The following is a 14,560-nucleotide window of genomic DNA, read 5'->3' on the forward strand; positions in this document are numbered from 1 at the left end:
CTAGATAGGCCTTTGGTCTCACCCGGCAGGGACGTATTATGATATGAGATACATCCCTTCCCCGAATGCCAGGCATTGTGCCCACAACTTCTAGATCAAATGACTTTCGTGCAGCTTTTACTCTCTGCTGTGACACACCAAATCAAGGACACGTGCCCAAGGTACAAGGGAACTGGTGGGGGGAGGGGTTTACAACAGCCTCCCATGCTTGCTTGCAGCAGATTCAAGATTAAGTCTTGAACTGTGTTTGAATAACAAGACTACATTCTGATTTCTCACCAGATTCCTTTTCTCCTCTCCTCCTATCAGCCTATCATCTTCTCATCAGCAGAGCCCTGTACAGGCCCCAGAGCAGAATGAACGGGAGAGCCCTTAAATGCAGCAAAGCTTGGTTACTACATTTTAAAGTAAGTAAAACTGTGATTATTACAATGTAAAGAGCACTCCCCAAATAAGACCATTCCACCCAGAGTCTAAAATCACCTAATTGCACCACTACTTCTCATATTAGAGCTGGTGGGTTGTTGGTTTTTTTGCAACATGTACCGTATTTTTCGCTCTATAAGACGCACCAGACCACAAGACGCACCTAGTTTTTGGAGGAGGAAAACAAGAAAAAAAATATTCTGAATCTCAGAAGCCAGAACAGCAAGAGGGATCGCTGTGCAGTGAAAGCAGCAATCCCTCTTGCTGTTCTGGCTTCTGGGATAGCTGTGCAGCCTGCATTCGCTCCATAAGACGCACACACACTTCCCCTTACTTTTTAGGAGGGAAAAAGTGAGTCTTATAGAGCAAAAAATACGGTAATTCCCACCCACTTTTTTGCTAAATATTTTTATTGTCACTGACACTATAATAGTGCATTAATGGTGAATTGATACTGGATTGTCCACACATCAATCTGCTTTACTCGTTCTGCAATGCTTCTCCAATGTTAATTGCACTTTTGCTACCAGGAGGGGCACTCTTGCTCAATAGCACAATGGAAGTGGGGCAGAAAGCAACAATCCAGAATATTTGCAGTGTAAAAAGTCACAGGAGTTCAGCAGGAAGTTATGTGTCGTTGAAAATGAAGCAGCACATCAACCCCAAAACTTTAGCAGGCACAAACAGTATTTTGCAGGCTTATGAACACCCTATGCACAAATAAAAAGGATGTCCAGAGGGACCCTGTGTTATATATACACAAATCACATTTCCCAAATACTAGCAATAAAGGACTGCTTAGATATTACATGCTGAAGTGGTGCAATTTAGCAAGCCGGGTTTCTGCTAACCTCTTGCACTGGTGGTATCCTTTATTTTGAACATGATTTGGAAGTCAGACAGCTTATCCAAGATGGAGGAAAAGCTGATCTGTAATAGGTTTTATAAGGCACCAAGCTTGCCACTTATATGGCTGAACTGGGAGCAACCAGAACATGGGAGATCAGCAGAAGATGCTTCAGAAGGTTAATTCTCACAAGACCTCTCAGAGTAGCCATTGAAGTATCTGGGGGTACTTCTCTGGATTCTGTTCCCCTTGGGGGATTTTTGGAGACCTTGCAAGGCCTGCATTTCCACATTGGGAATGAAAGGACCTAGCCAGGAAGTCTGGCTCCATATATGGCCAATTCTTAAATAGAATTTATTTTAGTTGTATGGGGTGGGGGAGGAAGAGATATTGTTGCAATAAAATTCCAAGGTGCCTTCTTCATCATAAGAGACAGACAGACAGACAGACCACTTGAGGGGAGTGAGATCAACTCCCCCCTCCAAATGCCCATTAGGACATGCAGGCTAAAATTACTACAGGCCAGAAGATGGTTCATAGTGCCTCCTCTACCCCCCAACCAAGAAAAACAGGGGAGCATGTGAGACATCAGTTTAAACGTTTGTCTCTCTCTCTCACACACACACGGAACGCGCCACTCGCTCCGTTGAGCTGATGGTAAAGTTCCGATTGCACACACACTTACACACCCCCTCACGCCACCTCACAGCACATACACCTTGGCCTGGGGCTGTGTTTATGCCTGAGTCACACTGGGGGAAACTGTACGTCTGGGGCCCGCCCGGCTGGAGGGCTGGACAGACAAGCCTTCCAATGGACAGACAGAAACTGTCTACCTGAGAAGGCTGTCCCTCCCTCCCTCCCTCCCTCCCTCCCTCCCTCCCTCTGTGTGTGTGTGTGTGTGTTTGGCAAGACATGAGAGAGAGCAAGGCCCTGTGTGCCTGCTTTTGTAAGACTGTATTCTCCAGTCCTCCACTTTGGCTTCCTTTTTGCCCCCCGCCCCCAAAAAGAGACTTTGGTGCATTTGAGCCCAGTGCCAATACTGATTTCCTGGCCCCTAAAAGTGTGAAGAAGGAGAGTATTCAGCTCTATAACCTTCATGCCTCCAAAATCTACCCAGAGCTAGTTGTAATTGTTCTGTGTAAACCAAAAGCTTCCACAAACTTTGAGACCAGCAGGCAAGACTTTGCATTGATAGTTCACCCCCACTGAGCTCCTCAAAGGAAAATCCGTAAGAATTGTATGAGGCTCCTCAGATAACCCTCCCTGTTTGTTAGGTTTTTCTGCTCAGGATCTTCTCTGACGGCCTCCTTGTGTCAGAGGTAGGCTCTTCACTCACAAGGGAGAAGACTTCCTCAGCAGTCGTGCCCCAGTTATGGAATGCCTTCCCTAAAGTGGCTCACCTGTTGCTGACATCACAGTCTTTTCTGTGCCGGACGAGGAGGGGTTCCACTTCAGGCTTTTTAAAAATTATTTGTGTTATTACACCTCACCTCCTCACAATACACATGACACCCCAACACTTGTGTTGATGGTGCTACCTCTGATCCTTCATGCCAGGATTTCCCAGACTAGTTTTATGCTGACTTTTTTTTTTTTTTTTTTAGTAACTGCATTTTACTTCTGCTATTCTTACTGGATTGCCAGAGTGGCTTTGATCCTGCAAAATTGATTTGGTCCCCCCTTTTCCACATCTTCCTCCTCCTCCCCATCTTTGACCATACAATGGCTGTGTTAGAAGGATGTTTTATCCTCAGTTTTCAGTGATGACTCCCCACTTGTGGAACGCTCTCCGAAGGAAGACTCACCTGGCACCATCGTTCCATAGCTTTAGGCGCGGGGCAAAAATATTTCATTTTCACTAGGCCTTTGGCTTTTAATTACCTGCTGCATCCTTGAGTGGGTGAGATATTAAAATCCTGTCTTTTAAAAATAGGATTGTGCGTTATATTCTCTTTTTCCTTTATTTTATGCTGGTTTTAATGTTTGCGCTTATTTATATACTGTATTATAAATCACTTTGAGTTTCCTTCATAAAAAAAAGACCAATATTTTTTATTAATAAAGAAACAAATAAATAAAATTTTATTCCCATTGACTGAACAGTTATGTTAATGATCGTCATATTTAATATATATGTGGATGTTACTTCCCAATGCACACCTATGCTTCTGTACAGCTCCAAAGGTAAGTTTTCAAATAAAGTACAGTGGTACCTTGGGTTACAGACACTTCAGGTTACAGATTCCGCTAACCCAGAAATAGCACCTCAGGTTAAGAACTTTGCTTCAGGATGAGAACAGAAATTCGGCGCAGCAGCAGGAGGCCCCATTAGCTAAAGTAGTACATCAGGTTAAGAACAGTTTCATGTTAAGAATGGACCTCCAGAACGAATTAAGTTCTTAACCCAAGGTACCACTCTATGTTGCTATCTCTGCTGCTTCCCTGAGCCAATGCATGATGCTGTTGCCGGATGGACACAGGAAAAGGGAATTAGACATAAGCATGAGGCAAGAAGATGGGAAGAGAGAACTGGCAAGGGGAGCTGACAATGTAACATAGGCTCCATCTGCACTATGCATTTAAAGCAGTATTGTGCCAATTATCACTCCTAGCTTCCTGTAAAAAATTCAGGGAACTGTAGATTGTTAAGAGTGCTGAGAGTTGTTAGGAGCCTGTTGTTCCCTTCAGAGAACTACAGTTCCCAGGGTGGTTTAACACTCAAATCCTTCTTCCTAGGGAACTCTGGGAATTGCAGCTCCCTAGAGGGAATAGGGATCCCCGGGTCCCCTAACAAAGTTTCAGTGTGGTTCAAGCATTTTATTTATTTATTGTTGGTTCTGCATTACTATACAGGGCTTTTTTCAGGGGGAACTCACCAGAACTCAGTTCTGGCACCTCTCAGGTGGGTGCCATTGCCATTCTCAGTAAGAGAAAGAGGGAAGTGTTCATGGTGAGTTCCAGCACCTCTTTTTCTAGAAAAATAGCACTGACTGTATACATTGGTTGTACACTGAACAGGATGTAGAGTTTTATATACAGTGGTACCTCAGGTTACATACGCTTCAGGTTACAGACTCCGCTAACCCAGAAATAGTACCTCAGGTTAAGAACTTTGGTTCAGGATGAGAACAGAAATTGCAGCGGCAGTGGGAGGCCCCATTAGCTAAAGTGGTGCTTCAGGTTAAGAACAGTTTCAGGTTAAGAACGGACCTCCAGAACAAATTAAGTACTTAACCCGAGATACCATTGTATAATCATTTTAAAAATAAATATATGAAAGAATGAATCTAAGAGGCTGTCTTCACTAAAGAAGCTTCCCGGCTGAACTTTACTCCAAAAGTTGGTCCAAAAAGACTGTTAACCTGACACTTCACCCCAGCAGGGGTGCTGGAAGGAGCAAAAGTTAGGAATGTTGACAAGGGCCAGAAATCCCAGCCTCCGTTCCCATCAGAGGGCACTTAGGGAAAGCGAGCAATGAACACTCATTAGCTCTGCACCTTGTGGTCACTGCAAACTCAGACGATACTTCCGTTTACTGTGCAGCGTTGACGTGAGCTGGGATTTTCATTCCTTGGCCGAGGTTCAGGATTTCCAAACTGTTTGTTTGTAAACTGCAGCAAAGCACTTGGTCATTCTCACTGATTCACTGACATTTCTCAGAGACTGGTTTGGGACAGCCCCTTGAAAAGCCCAGATTGCACCAATTCCTGGTCTCGGCTTCCTTGCAGGAGGCTGTGTTTGTTATGCGATGACGAAGGAGAACAGGAGCTTCCATTCAATGCCATCTAAAAGGCACATGGAAAGAAACCTGGACTCCATTTCCCCCACGGTTTTGTTGTTCTTCCCTCATGAAACTTCCTCCTTCCGTGGTCTCAGAAGTTAGTTGAGAAGTTAATAGCAAGGTTATATCACACTGGCAACTCACCTTCCTTCATCTCCAGTATTGGCGAAATGGTCGGTCGGTCTGAAATGGGAGATATAGGAGCAGCTGATTGCTCAGCCCCCACTTCTCCACAAAACTGGTACCCACAGGAAGCAACTTATTATGGGTTTTGATCCTGCTGTCAGAGCCAGGTCAAGGTCAAATACCTGACAGCATACTGTAACTCCAGATTTGGAATGTGTGTCTTCCAACTCCAGGCTTGGGAGATTTGAGCATACAGTATACAATTCCATATACCTCCCATCAGCCAGTGTTTCAAGCCTCAAGTCTCTGGTCTGTGCTAGCTGTTATGTGTTTTTAGAATGTTGGATTATTTTGATTGTTGTTAGCCGCCCTGAGCCCAGCTTCGGCTGGGGAGGGCGGGATAGAAATAAAATTTATTATTATTGTGTAACTTTTTCTTTATGCTTTTGAAAAGCAACCTTAGGAGGCTGTTTTTGGGAGCAGAGAAATGGTAGGTGGGAAGGGAAGCAATTAAAATCCCCACACAAACACCCTCAGTTGTTTTTTTTGTTTGTTTTGCTTCCATATAATCTCCACCCCTGCTTGGCAAAAAAATAAAAAACAGCTTTTGGAGGGCAATTTTTCTTAAAAATTTGTTTGTAAGCACCTCATCACCATTTCCCACAACCCCTCAAGCCTATTTCCATTTACTCCTGAGGCTGCTTTCAGAAAAACTCAGTAAGTGGCCCTCTGAGCCCCACTAGACTGTAGCAAGGCATTGAATGAAGGTAGGCTGCTAAAAATTACTTCTGTGGCTGTCCTTTACAAACAAAGTGCTTACAAGTCCTTGTATCAGCACTTGAGACATCTCACTTTAGCTCACATTTTTACTCATGGGAAAGTGATAGCGAAGCTACCCAGTGAGCTTTCTAGGCCAAGGAATTTGGATTCTGGCCACTGTAGTGAGCATGCTGCCGCTGAAGACTGAAAGTCTTCATGGCATTTCTTTGCTTGCAAAATCTGTCCTGGTTTTCTCTGGGTCTGTGGCCCCCTGTCCATTAAAATCCCTCACTTCAGAGTCATTGATCAGTGTAAGGAGCAGAGCCTACACTGTGGTGGCTCTTGTAGTCCCTCAGGAAGGTTCTAGAATAAATATGTCTGTGTGGCCTCACTTGAATAACGATTGAGACTCTGGCATGTTAACTAGCTACAGTATGTGACCTCTAAGCAGTTTGCGTCCAAATTCTCTTAGCAACAACTGATGTTCAGATGGAGCAATAACATGTGAGTTAGACGAGGTAACTATTCGGTGGATTTGTAGTTGGTTGACTGACTAAACCCAAAGAGTACTCTCTAATGGTTTCTTGTCATCCTAGAAAAAAGTGCTAAGGGTTCTGTGCTGGGTCCATTGTCGTACAATGTCTTTATAAACGAATTGAATGAGGGAATTGAGGGGATGCTTATCAAATTTGCAGATGACACCAAACTGGGAGGGGTGCCACTGAAGATGGAATTGGGATTCAATATGACAATAGCAGGTTGCAGAACTGGGCCAAAACTAACAAAATGAATTTCAACAGGGGAAAACGTAAGGCCCTACACTTAGGCAGGAAGAACCAGCTGCACCAATATAAGATGGGGAACACCTGGATTGCCAGTAGTAGATATGAAAAGGATCTAGGGGTCTTGGTGGGCCACAAGCTTAACATTAGTCAACAGTGTGATGTAGCAGCAAAAGAAAACCTAATGCTATTCTAGGCTGCATCAACAGAAGTATAGTGTCCCAATCAAATGAAGTAATAGTACCACTCTATTCTGTTAGACAATACCTGGGGTACTGTGTCCAGTTCTAGGCACCACAATTTAAGAAGGATATTGATAAGCTGGAAGGTGTGCAGAGGAGGGCGACCAAGATGATAAAGGTTCTGGAAACCAGGCCTTATGAGCAATGATTGAGGAAGCTGGGCATCTTTTGAGTAGAGTAAAGAGTAGACTTGAGAAGAGATGTGATAGCCATCTTCAGATATCCCAAGGGCTGTCACACGGAAGATGGAGCAAGCTTGGGCCCAAACTAGTGGATTCAAGTTACAAGAAAGGAAATTTTGACTACACATCAGGAAGATCTTTCTGACAGTAAGAGCTGGAACAGACTCTCACGAAAGGTGGCGGACTCTCCTTCCTTGGAGGTTTTTAAGCAGAGGTTGGATGGCCATCTGCCGTGGATGCTTTAGCTGAGATCCCTGCATTGCAGGAGGTTGGACTAGATGGCCCTCGGGGTCCCTTCCAACTCTATGATTCTGTGATTCTATGAATGTAGAAAATTGAACCAGATTTAGCTTTAAAGAGCAGGTTTTTGCAGGGAAAACTCAGGGCAAAAATCAAAAAACAATCCCCCACTTGGACATGGAGTGTTATAGCACGGACATTTGAAGAACTGGGGCAAAAGTTAAGTGTGGATATCCCTGCTGGCTCAGGAAAGAGGGCATCCCACAGAGTGGCCACAATTTTTTTGCCTCCAGTGAACACCTCAGGAAAAATCTGAGGAATTCTGAGGAAAGCCTTGAGAAGATCAAACAGGGGGATTTTTGTGTGTTTGATTTGGGGTCCTGCACATCTCTAGATTTCTGCCACGTGAAATTCCAACCAGGCTCTTCAAATTTTGAAGGAACCTAAAAGGGTTGTGTTTGTTTTCAGTGCAGGCTCCACCCCTCAGTCGGCACCCCTCATTTCCTGCCCTTGTGTGAAAGGGGATGCATTTTCTTGGGGGCCTAAGGTACCTTTCAGCTGGACTTGTAGGCAAGATTTCAAGTAGGATGGAGAACCACCTTGCCTTTAGGCACTGGGAAATCCAGCTGAAACCCGATACTTTTGCACAATGGCGTGTAACTCCCTCCCACCCCATACAGCTTTGGGGCATGCATGTGTGGGTCTCTCCTTTCTGCCTGCCGCACACCTGCCCTTCCCCACCACCTCCCCTGCCGGAGTCGTATCTGACCTGTGTTTTCCGTTGCTTCCCTGCGTTGTTATGGAGAGCGTTTACGACGCTGTCATCTCACACAGGCCCCATTCACGGCGCCGAAGCTACTTCCAAGGACCTGGCATTTAGGCTCTCTTTCCTTTGGAGACCATTGTTGAGGGGGTTTCAGGCTCCCCCATGAAACTGCCGTTTCTTCCATTTGGGGGGCACCACACCTATGTTTCGGCAGCACCTCCTGCTGGGTGTGAAGGAGAACCTGGAAGTCACTCCTGCTGGGAATTAAGATCCTCCAGGAATTATCTCCCATCTACACACCCCTCCCTATAATGTTTTGGCACATCCCCCGAATCCCGCCTCACCCCTAGCAGGACTCCCCTGTCTTTAACATGTCAGAGATTCAGGCGGCCATTCAACCGATGCAGATTTTCCCAGTATGGAGATGTCCAAATGGGGAATGTATTGTTAGTTGCATATAGCAACCCGTCTCATAGGCACCAGAGACTTTAGCAAAATAGAATTTTAAAAGGGGCACCCATATTCCTAGGTAATGTTACCGTCTGGTTTGATGGCAGTTTTTGTTTTGTCCCATGGAAGATCTCCAGCTTTTTGTATTTAATCTGTATTGTTTTAATTTGTATAAACTGCCTTGAGCCCCGGTCTGGGGGGGAAAGGCGGGATATAAAAATATATAATAAACATCATCATAATAACCCGCTTTCTCCCTGGAGTAAATGGCTCATGGGCGAGTTGCCACATGGTGGCAGTGTGGGGTTAATAGAGGTGGAAAGGGCCAGGGCAGGTGTGGCCTGAGGCCTGCGTTCCCCCCCAGCCTCAAGGATCAAAGGTTGTATCTGAAGCTTGGATGCCTAGGTTCAAGGGTACATTCAGGCCTGAAGTCTCTGGACGCTCTTTAGAGAGTTACTTGACTCCCAGCCTCAGTTGCCCAACCTGTTCAGTGGGGATAATAGCAACCTGTTTCACAGAATTGTTGCGAATATAAATGAATTTAAGAAGCACTTACTCTCCTTGAGTCAAAGAGATAAAATGAACGGAGGCTACAAATCTGAGTGATAAGCGTTTCATAGGCAAGATGTGGTGGAAAGTGAGCTGTTAGTTCCAGAGCAACTATTGCCAAATTGCCCCAACAGCAGGAGCGGCAGTTATGGGGACCTTATCTGTTCCTCATAGATGTCGCAAACACCTACTGTTGCAAAGGTAGAATTTTGTTCAGCACCCCATTTTGGGAGTGAAAGGATCTGACATCATTCTGATTTGCTGCACTTCGGGCTGAGAGTGTCTCCTCTACCCACAACTCCTCCTAGCGCGTTGCTTGGCTTGCTTTCTTGAGTCATCAAAATCTACCTTGCTCTGTAAGTTCAGTGCACCTTGTCTGCTTCTGCTTGCTGCAGTGGGCTGGATTTCGCAAAAGGATTCTGCTTGGTGGGCCCAAGTGTTGAACCCCAAAGTGCTTTGATTCTCACACTCTGGTTAGGGCTCACTTATAGGTTTATTTTGAGTCCACACTTAATTCTAGCCACCTGACTGCAGTCCATGTGGAGGGTGCTTTGCCATGCACTGAGACAGATTGGATTCTGCACTGAACTTTAAGAACTTGGAAAGCTGCAGCAGTGGTTATGTGCAAAAAGTGGCTCCACAGCAGGCTAAAGGTAAAGGGACCCCTGAACATTAGGTCCAGGCGAGACCGACTCTGGGGTTGCGGCGCTCATCTCGCTTTATTGGCCAAAGGAGCCGTAGTACAGCTTCCGGGTCATGTGGCCAGCATGACTAAGCCGCTTCTGGCGAACCAGAGCAGTGCACGGAAACGCCGTTTACCTTCCCGCGGGAGCGGTACTTATATATCTACTTGCACTTTGACGTGCTTTCGAACTGCTAGGTTGGCAGGAGCAGGGACCGAGCAACAGGAGCTCATCCCGTCATGGGGATTCGAACTGCCGACCTTCTGATCGGCAAGTCCTAGGCTCTGTGGTTTAACCCACAGCGCAACCCACATCACCCACAGCAGGTTAATGAGGGCCAAAAAACAACCATGGCTGTTGCAGTCTTGTGAAAGTCCTCTTTCGAACTGCTATGGGCTCATAAACTCAGGAGCAACATCTATGGGACCTTCCCATAGATTAGGTGTGGGGAGCCTTTGGTTCTCCATATGAGGACTGAACTACAACTCCCATCATCCCTGGTCATTAACTTTGCTTGCTGGGGCTGATCAGACTTGTAGTTCAGCAACATCTAGAGGACCAAATGTTCCTCACACCTGGGCCTCATCTGTGGACCTTATTTATGTATTACTCTTTGTCAATCCCACTTCCTTCCTTCAAGGAACTTAAATTGGCAAGCATGGTTTCTCCTCATCGTTTTAACAATCCTGTGAGGTGGGTTAGGCTGAGAGACAGCAGCTAGCCCAAAGTACGCTCTGTGTGTGAACAGTGATTTAAACCTGTGTCCAAATCCAGCACTGTATCTACTAGGTTACCTTGCCTCTCCCATCACCCCAAATGACCCTTTCCAATCACTTGCTGAAGAGAAAGATTTGTAATGATACCCACAGGTTCACAACAAGGTCGGTGGGTTGCTAGGAAACATAAAAGGGAGGGAGATCCATCAAACTCCTCCCCCCCCCCCCATACCAGAGGCAAGGGAAAGAAGCTGAAGCCAGGACATTTTGGGAAGAAAAACGAAGACTAATTGTCTAAGCAGGGTCAGTGCGTGCGCATGGATGCAATTGTAAAAAGAGCTTTGAAGGAGCCAGGACTCCTGGGTTCTCTCGTGAGGGGACTACGACTCTGTGGGTTAGAGCAGAGGATTGTGGGAAGAGGCAAGATTTCCCATCCACCGTATACTGCTTTCCCAGACGGACCGCACCGGGCGATGACCGCACAGTTTTTGTGTGGAGTTTGTGTCACTGTCTCTCCCAATTACGACCCTCTTCTCCCGCTCCCCCCATCCCCTCCCAGCCAGCCTGGCTGGCTCCCTCCCCACATCTTCTCATCTCTGCCAGGCACAGAGGAAGTGAAAAGGCACCTGCAACTCTCTCTCTCTCTGTATGGATATTAATCCTTAGCCCCAGAAAATTTCCCAGAAACCCCCAGTAAGCTGGCTCTTTTCCCCCTCTGACACTCTTTTTCTCTCTTCCTAGAGAACACGGAGTCCTTCCTCATCCCATCAGCCCCCAAATGTTATGTCAGCAGTGTGACATGGTCTGCTCCCCCCAACCTGTGACACAATCAGTGATTTGTGGGTTCTTCTGTCAAGCTGACACATCGACTTTGCTAGGTCCGGAAGACCAGTGGTCCCCGGGCGTTGTGCGTTTGCGTGTGTTTTAAGAGGAGTCAATGATTTTTGACGAGTGGCTAGTGACTCCACTTAATGAGAGTGTTAAAAGGGCACCCTGCCTTGACTCAGAGAGCTGGACATGGGGGGGGGGCATTATTCTGTGATCTTGTGCAACTGACCCGAAGAGAGTCAGAGCTGCAGATTCAGAGTCTCCGATCACAAACTTTCATCTCCTAGCCTCAAAACCACAATTTAGCCATTGGGATAGGTGACTGACCCAGCTACCTCGTCTCGAATCCTCGGGCTATCCGGGACTGACTCAGGGACAGGATGGCACCTAGAGAAATCCTGGCTCCGAGACTTCCTCCCCTTTTATCCCAGTCCTTTCCCTCAAGGTATGAGGCATGCTACCTCCCTAAAAGTGCTAACTTTCTCATCAGATTCAAGACTTAATTTGAACTGTGTTTTGCCTGAGATAGAAACCCCCAGAACCTGTTTCCAAAGTCAAGGTTCATTATTTACAACGTACCTGCTAACAGTGTTGGTGTCATCTGAGGCTTCCTTCCTAAAACTACTTGTTCTGTGTGGCTGGAGGAGTGCCTCTGAGCATGTGCAGAATGCAGTATTTTCATATAATGTGTAAAAAGCCTCAGGACATTCCTATGCATCTAGGAGAAAGGAATGGATTATTTCATGGCACAATGGTATCCAGGAAGATTTAAGAGGCAGTGCTTTTCCTTTTAAAAATTAGGTGGAGATTAGGCTCCATTCCTCTGTCCCCAAAGAATTCCAGAAACCAGGTGTCAAAACAAACTTAAAAAGGAAGGAAAAACAAATTTACTCAAATCTTGCAAACTATTCCCTTCTCCAACCCTACCAGTTATTGTGCCCCTCAAATTTCCTTCCTCAATTTTGCAGTGATAGGTTCAATCAAACACTTTCAATTCAGCCCTGCTGCCTGCCTGTCTAGATTCTAATCCCTGTCAGAAATTAAAAGTGGGTCCCATGTTGGAGTTGAGAGAGAGCCAACCTTGTGCCATAAAATGTTGAACCAGAGCTCCCATCAGCCCCATCAGTGACCTGGGATGATTATTGTGTTACGGGGTCCCTCCAGACTGGTGGGTGGGCATATTCTGGACTGTCCACACATCACTGAGCTACATTGGTTGTTCTGCGATGCTTCCCCAGTTGTTGAATTGTTGCTGTCAGGTGTGAAAAGTTGCAGAACTTCAGCAGTAAGTTATGGGACATGCATGAATTGGAAATGAATCAGTATGTCTGCCCCCAAAAAAACTTTTACAGGCACAAACAATTGAAATCAGGACCACATATAACTGCCCTGATACAATCATGAACACAAATCATCATGAACGCACAATAAAAAGGACTTCTGGGGGATTCAAAATAAAGGTCTATTCTACCTGACTATTTCTGCTCCCGACGGAAGCAGAGAGAGAGAGAGAGAGAGAGAGAGAGAGAGAGAGAGAGAGAGATACATTTTATTATTAGACCATTTGCCATTTTCTCATTTTCCTGAACACCTTGCAGGGTGCAAGGTTGTCCAACTGAGAACACTAGTGTGTAAGTAGTGAGGGTAGAGGTCTGGGAAGCTTTCTTGTCACAAAGTCCTTCTTTATATGTTGGGCCGTAGCCTGTGCATTTTTTTGCTGTCGACTGCAAGAAGAGACTGTGCTAATACGTACCCTAAAATCTTTCCAGCGGCTTCTCCTCCCTGCATCCGACCCTTCTGGTATCATCTTCCTGCCTGCTCTTGCTTCATAGTTGCCTCCTCTAAACACAACTCCTCCTCTGCTCCCTAAACATTTATTTGGAAAGAGGAACATAGGAAGCTACCTTATGCTAAATCAAGGCATTGGCCCATTGAGCTCAGTATTGCTTGCACTGATTGGCAACAGCTCTCCAGGATTTTAGACAGAAGTCTATCTCCCATCACTACCTGGAGATGCCAACCTTTGAATAAGTCCCACTTCATCCAGTGGGACAAGTCAGTGTACATAGAATTGTTGCCTGTAACACTCATTTAAACAGCAATTTTCAAAGGGCAGCAAAGTTATCTCGTTTCTTACAACAGATGCCTTTAAAAAATGGTGACTTGGGGACGTGTCTCTGTGGATCTTTCTTTAATTCCTGGTTCAATTATGTAACCCCAGAGAGGAAATAAACCACACACCCAGACAACCTAAATTTTGACCCACTAACCTTCACCTGGGGCGCCCATATTGGTCTTGATCTGCTAAGTGAGGCATCAGCAGGATCTGCTGAAGATCTGCTGGGGAAGCTGTTCCCCTGACCTCTTCTGGTGCAGAGATCTGCTGTTTCCATACCATACCAGATCTTCAAATATAGCTGCACTGAAATGTAGCCTCTGAAAGTTAATAGCTGACAGGGCTGGGGGGGGGGGCAGTATCAGACCAGATCTCCATATCCCAGACCCAGTATTCAATCCACTTTACCCCTTGGGTAGGTGGAGGAAGCATATGATGAGAAGGGGCCATACTTCAGTTGTAGCACAATTAACAGTGTGTGCAGAATGTCCCGTGTTCGATCTCTGGAATCTCCTGCTGGCCAACGTGATTTTACAGATGTCCACTCAGACATAAGCCCCGTTAAACTCAGTGGAACCTACTCCCAGGAAAGTGGCCAGAGCATTGCAGACTAAAAGATTCAGGTAGTAAGTATTGGGAAATGCCTGAGGCTCTGGGCCCCTGCTAGCCAAAGTGCACAGCATTGGGCTAAATGGTCCAGTCGACTGACTCAGTATAATGCAACAACATATGAAACTGTAATCAGGATGAGAGTGCTTCTGAGCATGTGCCAAGTACATTTCTCTTACTGCTGATTACCAATAGTCAGCCCACACAGAGAGAGCTGAGATCAGGGAAGGGAGGCTTCTAAGATTCAAGATGAGGCATCCAAATTGTCCCCTGCCTGAATAGGTTACCTGCCTTCTCTTTTCCCTCTTTATCTTCTGTCTTCTTTCCCTGTTGTTTTGCCCATGCCCTTGTTCTGAAGGTGTGTGATGTGGCAACTGCACTGAAGCTAGGCAGGTTTTTGGGTGGTCGATGAGAGACTCTCCTAGGAACTCCATATGCCAACTTCAGTGAAGGCG

General features: G+C 45.9%; 1 protein-coding gene and 1 long non-coding RNA gene across 4 annotated transcripts in view; one reads left to right on the forward strand and one right to left on the reverse strand.

The window, feature by feature from the left end:
• IL11 (interleukin 11) overlaps positions 1–14,560 on the forward strand; it is a 64,922-nt gene that overhangs the window by 24,066 nt on the left and 26,296 nt on the right. Inside the window, exons 2-3 of one of the 3 annotated variants that reach the window (XR_014557251.1) lie at positions 283–407; positions 2,881–3,310. The gene's annotated coding sequence lies outside the window, so the exon portion shown is untranslated. Of the gene's footprint in view, positions 1–282; positions 408–2,880; positions 3,311–14,560 lie in introns of those variants that run through there. The other 2 variants (XM_083707780.1, XM_083707781.1) reach the window with 2 other exon arrangements.
• Positions 4,145–9,798, reverse strand: LOC310829396. The gene is made up of 3 exons (XR_014557253.1): positions 9,345–9,798; positions 8,158–8,377; positions 4,145–5,240 (listed from the first exon to the last, which is right to left on the reverse strand). It is a non-coding gene; the product is annotated as an uncharacterized lncRNA (long non-coding RNA).

The sequence above is a fragment of the Podarcis gaigeae genome, assembly GCF_964106915.1.
Source record: "Podarcis gaigeae genome assembly, chromosome: 13".
Classification (NCBI taxonomy): Eukaryota; Metazoa; Chordata; class Lepidosauria; order Squamata; family Lacertidae; genus Podarcis; species Podarcis gaigeae.